General features: G+C 36.0%; 1 pseudogene; it reads right to left on the reverse strand.

The window, feature by feature from the left end:
* Positions 1–552: 552 nt before the first annotated feature.
* Positions 553–8,393, reverse strand: LOC139437720 (tigger transposable element-derived protein 1-like; annotated as a pseudogene).
* Positions 8,394–9,028: the final 635 nt, after the last annotated feature.

Raw genomic sequence — 9,028 nt, forward strand, 5'->3', positions numbered from 1 at the left:
CCAATCGATTGAGCTACATCTGCTTCCCAATCTCTTTTCTTTTCCCTCTCCTGATCCAGCTATTCATCCATTCCAAATATTGTATATAAGTGAGATTTATGTATGACTTTATGTTTCTTAAATGCACAACGGAACTTTTTTTACTTAAAGTCATTTTTTAATTAATAGAAATGTTTACCATTAAAATTAAAAAGTAGAAACTTTTCTAAAACAGAAAAGGCTCATCTAGCTCTTATTTTACACCATAAACCACAATTATGTATTTAGCTCTTATCTTTGTGAAATTTTTATACTTTTTAAAAATGCATAATACAATACTGATTTTCTTGATGCTTTGTCTTCCCTGTATGCATGACCTTTGCCCTGACTCTGGACTAGACTTGGGACTGGATTTTGGGCAACAGAATGTGGTAGAATGGCCCTGTGCAGGTCTGAGCCTCGTCCTAAGATGTGTTGTGCACTGCCTCTCCCTCTTCGCACCTGCACCTCTTTGTGAATGAACCTGGGCAAGATTGCTGGAGCGAACGGACAGGCCAACTGTCTTGGCCAAGGTCATCCTAGAGCAGCCTTCACCAAACATTCTCCAAACATAGGAAAGACACCCACGAGAAACTCAGTAGAGGGAGCAGTCATGGCAAGTGGTTGAGCTCCCACCTCGTGGTAGGTGCCTGGTTCAGTTCCTGGTGCCTCCTGAAAAAAACAAACACAAACAAAAAGCGAAACAAACAAAACTCAGGGAAGCCAATGTGGCTCAGGGGTTGAGAACACAGGTCCTGGCTTTCCCAGCTTCCATCCCCAACCCCCATTACCTCATAAAAAAAAAAAATCAGTAGAGACACCTGCCCTACCTGCAGATGATATCAGACACGAGTGATCCCAGCAGACAAGAAACTCCCAGTTGACCAGTTGATTTGTGAACATCAGTACATGTTTATTGCTTTGTTTTAAGCCACAAGTGTGGGCGTGGTTTGTTACTCAGCAGTAGATAACTGACAGACACATATCGATATATAGATTTTTTTCCCTTACTATGACACTATGGTGTGATCATAGAACCAATAACTGTTTTTTTTCCCACTTCACAAGTATGACAAACATTTCAAACATCAACACATTAAGAATTATCTCATATTTGAATGGCTCCTTAGTATTAAAAGTATTGATGCAATATAATTTTAAACATTTTATCAAATTAATATATGCAAAAGTCAATTGATCCAATGTACAGAAAATTTTATGGAAAAAGAATCATAATCTCCAGTATAATATTACCCACCTTCACTGCAAATCCTAGATATAATTTCCCTTAAAAAATTTTTGTTTTTCTTTTCTGACAGCAATCTTCAGAACTCTAATTAATCATGCCTATGCCTAGTTTATTACCGTTTCCTGATTTACTGAGTATAGGCGATAGCATTGACTACCTCCTTATAAATTGAGATATGGTTCACTGACACTCTTTTCTTACCTCTGTCCTGCTCTACCTAATATTTGATGATTTCATGACTTTTATTTTGTTAATTAAATTTGAAACATTAAATAATATATTTAACTCTTTATTTCTTCTTCCATCAATGTGCTTCAGTAGCTGAATTCTTCTTTGTTAGTTGATACTTGCTCTCGGAGAATTTCTTCCATTATTTCTTACCTTCCCTTATAATATTTTAAGCTATATTTTTAAAATTTATATTAAGATTTTTATTCACTTCTTTTTTAAAAAGGATTTATTATTTTACTTCATTCATTTAATCTCCCTCCCCCTTTGTTGTTTGCAGTTGCTGTCCACTGTTCTCCGCAGCAGCACAAGCCAGCTTCCTTTTACCAGGAGGCCCCAGGAATTGAACATCTGATAGATGGGAGCCCAGTCACCTGAGCCACTTCCACCTCCCTTCATTCACTTCTGTAGGCACAACCAAGTCTATACAATAGCTCTAAAAGTTAAAATCAAATGAAAAGAATTTATATTATTATTGACCATGTATATATTGTACACTTTCTGTCCAGGTGGCATGTTGGAACTGCATTTCCTTCTCTATGGTCTCAATATCCAAAATTATGGCCCATAATTTTTATATTGTACTGTTTGCTTACAAACATGCCTTATTAACCAAGGATGTAAAGCAATTATATTTAGAAAACTACAATGCATTGCTAAAAGAAATTTTAAAAGACTTAAATATTGGAAGAAATGTCCATGCTCATAGATTGGAAGACTAAATATCATTAAGATGTCAGTTCTGCCCAAACTGATATACAGATTCAATGCAATCCCAATAAATATTCCACCAACAGTTTTTAAACAAATGGAAACCACAATTATCAAATTTATTCAGAAGGATGAAGAGCCCTAAATAGTCAGAAACATCTTAAAACTGATAAGCAAAGTTAGAAGACCTAGACTTTCAAACTTTAAATAATGTTATCTAGCTACCGTGATAAAAACAGCCTAGTACTGGCATAAAGATGGACACACAGACCAATGGAACTGAATTGATGGTTCAGAAACAGACCATCACAACTATGGTCAAGTGATTTTGGACAAGGCTGTCAAATCCTCCAAGCTGGGTAAGAACAAAAGTGCTAGGAGAACTGGATATTCATAGCCAAAATACCTTATATGAAAAATAACTCAAAATGGGTCAAAGACCTAAATATAAAAGCTAGAACCATAAAGCTCCTAGAAGAAAATGTAAGAAAACATCCTCAAGACCTGGTGGTAGGTGGTGCACTCTTAAACCTTACACCAAAAACACAAGCAATGAAAGAAAACATGGATAAATGGGACCTCCTCAAACTTAAGCACTTTTGTGATTCAAAGGACTTCATCAAGAAGGTGAAAAGGCAGTCCACTCAATGGGCAAAAATATTTGGAAATCACGTATCCAATAAGGGTTCAATTTCCATTTTATATAATGAGATCATACAACACAACAATAAAAGAGCAAGCAATCTAAATGAAAAATGGGCAAAAGACTTAGAGATATTTCTCCAAAGAGGAAATACAAATGATCAAAAAGCACATGAAAAAATATTCAATATCACTAGCTATTAGGGAAATGCAAATCAAAATGACAATGAGATACCATCTTACACCACATAGAATGGTCATTATTTTTTAGAAAAACAGAAAACAATAAGCTCTGGAAAGGATGTAGAGAAATAGGAATAGTCCTTCACCATTGGCGAGACTATAAAATGGTGCAGTCTCTGTGGAAGGCAGTTGGGCAGTTCCTCAGGAAACTAAATATAGAAATACCATATGACCCAGCAGTTCCTTTACTAGGAATATATCCAGAAGAATTGAAAAGTGTGACAAGAACAGACATCTACATAACAATGTTCAAATTAGTAGTATTCACAATTGCCAAAATATGGAAACCACCCAATTGTTCATCAAACAATGAATGGATAAACAAAATGTGATATATATAATACATACTATGGAATATTATGCTGCAATAAGAAGGACTGAAATTGGGGGACATATGACAACATGGATGAATCTTGAAGATGGTATGCTATTACACAAAAGAGCAAATATTACATGGTCTCACTAATATGAACTAAATATGAAGATTAAACACATGGAGTTAAAACCTAAAGTGTAAGTTATTAGTAGATAAGAGGAGGACTGTAAGGGAGTACTGATGCTTAATGTATGTAGAAGTTTCTATTAACAACACTATAAAGGTGTGGATATGGATAGACTTGATCGTAACACATTACAGAGAGTAGTAGCTGGTTTATAAATGGGAATGTGGCTGAAAAGGGTAGTCTAGGGAAGTCAATGTCAATGGAAGGAAAGCTAGAGAATAATCTAGGGACTGAATAATACAGTCAACCCAGAAATGGATAAAAGTTGTGGTTAATAGTGAAAGTGCAAGAATGTCCTTCTGTGAGCTGTCAAATGTACATCTCTATTGCAGGGTGGTGGGAATATAGAGAAACATGGGAAAAATACAATTAATGTAACCTGTGGACTATAGTTAATAGCAATACTATAATATTCTTGCATTGATGCCAAAGATGTACTGTGTTAATAATAGGGGGGAAATATGCCAAATGTACACTATGGACCATAGTTAGTGGTAATAGTCTGATGATATTATCTCATAATCCATAACAAGTGTTCCACAAAGGTGTGGTGTGTTGCTGAAGAGTAGTTGTATGGGAATTCTACACATTTGCATGATTGTTTTGTAAGTTTACCACTTCTGTATTTAAAAAAAATATATATATATATATATATATATTTTAAAAAGCATGTCTCATTAATTGCTTTGCATTATATCTAAGCTTTTGAGGGGATATTAGTTGCTCTTTTTCTTGGAGTCTCCCATTGCTTTTTTGGTCTTCTCACTATTTGCTTTTATTATATTATCAAGTTTTCCCAACTTTCCAATCATAACATAAATTCTATGGAACCCCTGGAACAACAGAACATATGTTCTGTTGAATCATGTACTGTCAGTTGACTTTATGTAAAGGATTAGCCTTCATAATGTGGATAGCACTCATGCAATCAGTTGGAGGCCTTAAAAGAAAAGAATGGAGGGTGGTTTCTTAAGAAATCCTGCCTCAAGACTACAACCTCTTTGTTTTCTTCGGTGCTTACCACAGTTATTCATTCTTCTGGTCTAGGTCCAGGATTTCCCAGATCCCATATCTTCCTGTTAATGTTTAGTTTTCTCATTGGCTGGAGTACATCCTGATGTAACTAACAAAAAAGAAACTTAAAATGGTCAATGAAATTACTTTATTGATCCCATACAGTTTGTCTACTCTCCTATAATTCTAAGACCAAGCCAACATTTTTTAATTAGTATCTCTCACTTTTACCTACTCAAGGGCATTATTCTATTAAAGGTCCCATAATCCTCTGATGGTTAATTTTCTGCATCAACTTGGCTAGATAATAGTGTCCAACTGTTTGATCGTACACTGGCTTACATGTTGCTGGAGAGAGATTTTGTACATGGGATAACATCTACAAAAAGTTAGGTATGGGATTATCCGTCATAATGTAGGTGGGCCTCATCCAATCAGTTGGAGGGCCCAAGTTTCAGAAGACATTCTCCCACAAGACTAAACCCTCTACTCATATGTGAATCTCCAGCCTGTCAGCTTCCCCTAAGAAATTAAGACTCAAGACTTCAACAAAACTATTACCAGTATTTATAGCCTATGGATACAACTTTCAGAATTCAGGCTTTACCAGCCCCTATAATCACATGAGCCAATGCCTCAAAATAAATCTCTTAATATACATACAGTCATACCTCAAAGATAGTGTAGATTTGGTTCTAGCCACTGCACACACAAAAAAGCCAATCACACAAATTTTTTGGTTTCCATTGCATATAAAATTATGTTTATACTATGGTCTACTAAGTGTGCAGTAGCAATATACATACCTTAATTTAAAATATTTTATTGCTAAAAATATGCTCACCATCATCTAAGCCTTCAGCAAGTTGCAGTGTGTTTGCTGGTAGAGGGTCTTGCCTTGATGTTGATAGATGCTGACTGATTAGGGTAGTAGTTGCTGAAGGTTGGGGTGGCTGTGACAATTTCTTAAGACAACAATGAAGTTGACCACGTTAATAGACTCTCCTGTCACAAAAGATTTCTCTGTAGCAAGTGATGCTGTTTGATAGCATTTTACCTACATAGAACTTCTTTCAAAACTGAAATCAATCAACTCAAACACTGCTGCTGCTTTATCAATATGTAATATTCTAAATCCTTTGATATCATTTCAACAATGGTCATGGTTTCTTCACCAGGAGTAGATCCCATCTCAAGAAACCACTTTCTTGAGAAACCGTAAACATTTTTACATGTGGCCTAAAGAGAAATCTTTCCATGTGACTCTACAAGAAGAAGAACAGGCCAGCACACCAATCAACCCAAAGAGACCCTGGGCCCTTTAAATCAGCATTTGCTGCTAAAGAATCTCCAGAACCCTCACTACCATAATTTCAAATGATTCAGCTGTCAGGGCCATTTGAAAGTTTGAAATTTTAAGTGTCTATGGAAAATGTCTTGACCTTCACCTGAATGACATTTCAGTTTTGTGAGATACTTCTTTGTCTACAGAATGCTTTTAGTCCTTGGAGGCATAACCAAGAATTGGGACCAGAGAAGCATTTTTGTTTCATTTACCCATATAGTGACTTACTTTTGGAGATCCTTGACAGTTTTGTTTTCTATATGTGAAGTAAGATCATGGACTTGACCCAGAGGTGAATAGTAGAGGGGAGTCACAGCATTTCCTTTTGACTCGGTTCTGTTTTTATAGTAAGACTGACCAATGTTAAATCCTTTGAGTGTAAGCATACCTCATCAGTGATTGTACATACCTTCCCACTCCTCGACACAGGTGTGCTCACCTCTTCCTGTTTTGTGCCTTGAGTAAAGTCAAGATAAATTACACTCCATATTTGTCATTGTGAATTACCTTTATTGTGTGTACGTTTCTACTGTGTTTGAGAAATTTTTGTGTGTGACTAGTTTACTTTGCAGAATGTGCCATATCATTGAATGGAACTAAAGTCTGTGACAGTGGACATAGTTGCTGGACCATTCCATCTTATATGTAAAGAAATCTGGAATTACAATTTTCAAATCATATGGCATGTGGTTATACTTTTCCTAGCATTTTCTTTTTGAAGAACTAAAATATAAACTAGGTGTATAATAAAAAGTAATGAAAATTTATTAAAATTCACTTTATTTGCTCATCCATAAGATGAAAATTTTATCATGAGATGTCAGGAGTTCAGTCACATCTTCAAGCTTCACTTCTAATTCTATTTCTCTTGCTATTTCTACCAAATCTGCAATTACTTCCTCTACTGAAGTCTTGAACCCCTCAAAGTCATCCATAAGTTTTGGAATTAATTTCTTCCAAACTCCCATTACTGTTGCTAATTTTACTTCCTCCTGTGAATTGTACATGGAGCATCTGGAATGGTGAATCCTTTTCAGAAGGTTTTCAATTGATTTTGCCCAGATCCATCAGAGGAATCAATATGTATGGCAGCCTTAAAAAATTTTATTTCTTAAATAAGACCAAGAGTCAAAATGACTCATTGATCCATGAGCTGCGGGCTGGATGTTGTGTTAGCAGGCATGAAATGACATTCATCTTGTTGTACATATCCATTAGAGCTTTTGGGTGACCAGGTGCATTGTCAAAGAGCAGTAATATATTGAAACAAATCTTTTTTTTCTATCATTAAGTCTCAACAATAAACTTAAAATATTCAGTAAACCAAGTTGTAAGCAGATGTGCTGTCATCCAGTCTTTGTTGTTTCATTTACAGAGCACAGGCAGAGTTGATTTCACATGATTCTTAAGGACCCTAGGGTTTTCCAGATGGTAAATGAACTTTGGCTGCAACTGAAAGTCACCAGCTACATTAGCCCCTAAGAAGAAACCTTGAAGCCAGACATTGACTGCTGCTCTCTTGTGTGAAAGTTCTAGATGGCATCTTCTTCCAATATAAGGCTTTTTCATCTACATTGAAAATTGGTTGTTTAGTGTAGTCATCTCCATCAATGATCTTAACTAGATCATTTGGATAACTTGCTACAGCATCTACATCAGAACTTGCTGCTTTACCCTGTACCTTTATGTTATAGAGATGACGTCTTTCCTTAAACCTCATGAGCCAACCTCTGCTAGTTTCTAACTTAACTTCTACAGCCTCTTCACCTCTCCTAGCCTTTAAAGAATTGAAGAGTTGGGGCCTTGCTCTGGACTAGGAGTCAGCTGCAAAGAATGTGGCGGCTGGCTTGATCTATCCAGACCACTAAAACTTTCTCCAATGTCCTGAAAATGCCCCCCTTGTCCTGAATGGCATTGCAATGATGGATGTAGACCATTATATATTTTGTTATAACTTACAAAATTGTGGGGGACAGAGTATAAACTATAATGTAAACTATAATCCACACTTAGTGGCAATGCTCCAATACATGTTCATTAATTATTAAAAAAAATGTACCACACTAATGAAGGATGCTGTTAATGTGGAAAAGTGTGGGAGGGGGAGGGAGTGGGGCATATGGGAATCCCCTATATTTTTTATGTAGCAATTATATAATCTAAAGCATTAAAAATTTAAGAACAAAATCCTTTTTCTATATCAGCTTTAAGGCTGCTGCTTCACTTATCATTCATGTGTTCATTGGAGGAGAACTTTTAATTTCCTTCAAGAACTTTTTCTTTGCATTCACAGCTTGGTTAACTCTTTGGTGCAAGAGGCCTAGCTTTTGGCCATATTGGTCATGGACATGCCTACCTCACGAAACTTAATCAAGTCTAGCTTTTGATTTAAAGAGAGAGACTTGTGAGTCTTCCTTTCACTTGAACACTTAGAGGCCATTATAGGGTTATTAATTTGCTTAAAGTCAACATTGTTGTGTCTCTGGGAAGAGTGAGGCCCAAGGAGAGGGAGAGAGATTGGGGCACAGCTGGTTTATGGAGCAGTCAGAACACATTTATTGATTGTTAGCCATTTTATATGGGTGCAGTTCATGGGAAACAAACCAATTATGATAATAAAATAAAAGATCACAGATCACCATAAAAGATAAAATAATAATATAAGATATGAAGTATAGTGAGAATGACCAAAATGTGACATGGAAACACGAAATGAGCAAGGTCATTGAAAAAATGGTGCTGATAGATTTGCTCATTGCATGGTTGTCACAAATCTTCATTTTGTAAAACAAAATCACGATATTTACAAAGCACAGTGAAACAAAGTGGAGTAAAACAAAGCATGCCTATATATAAATATACACATATATGTATATGCTATTGACTCAGTTTCTGTGAGAACCCTGACTAAAACACATTTTGGTACCAGAAGTGATTCTGAAGGAACAGAATACTAAGCATAGCTCTAGGGTTTGGGGAACTGGTTCCCTAATTTGACTAGATCTAAAAGCATTAGTGACATTAGTGACTCTATTTCCAGTGGTGGAAAGGAACTGATAGTCCATGATGTGATAC

The sequence above is a fragment of the Dasypus novemcinctus genome, chromosome 27 (assembly GCF_030445035.2).
Source record: "Dasypus novemcinctus isolate mDasNov1 chromosome 27, mDasNov1.1.hap2, whole genome shotgun sequence".
NCBI lineage: Eukaryota > Metazoa > Chordata > Mammalia > Cingulata > Dasypodidae > Dasypus > Dasypus novemcinctus.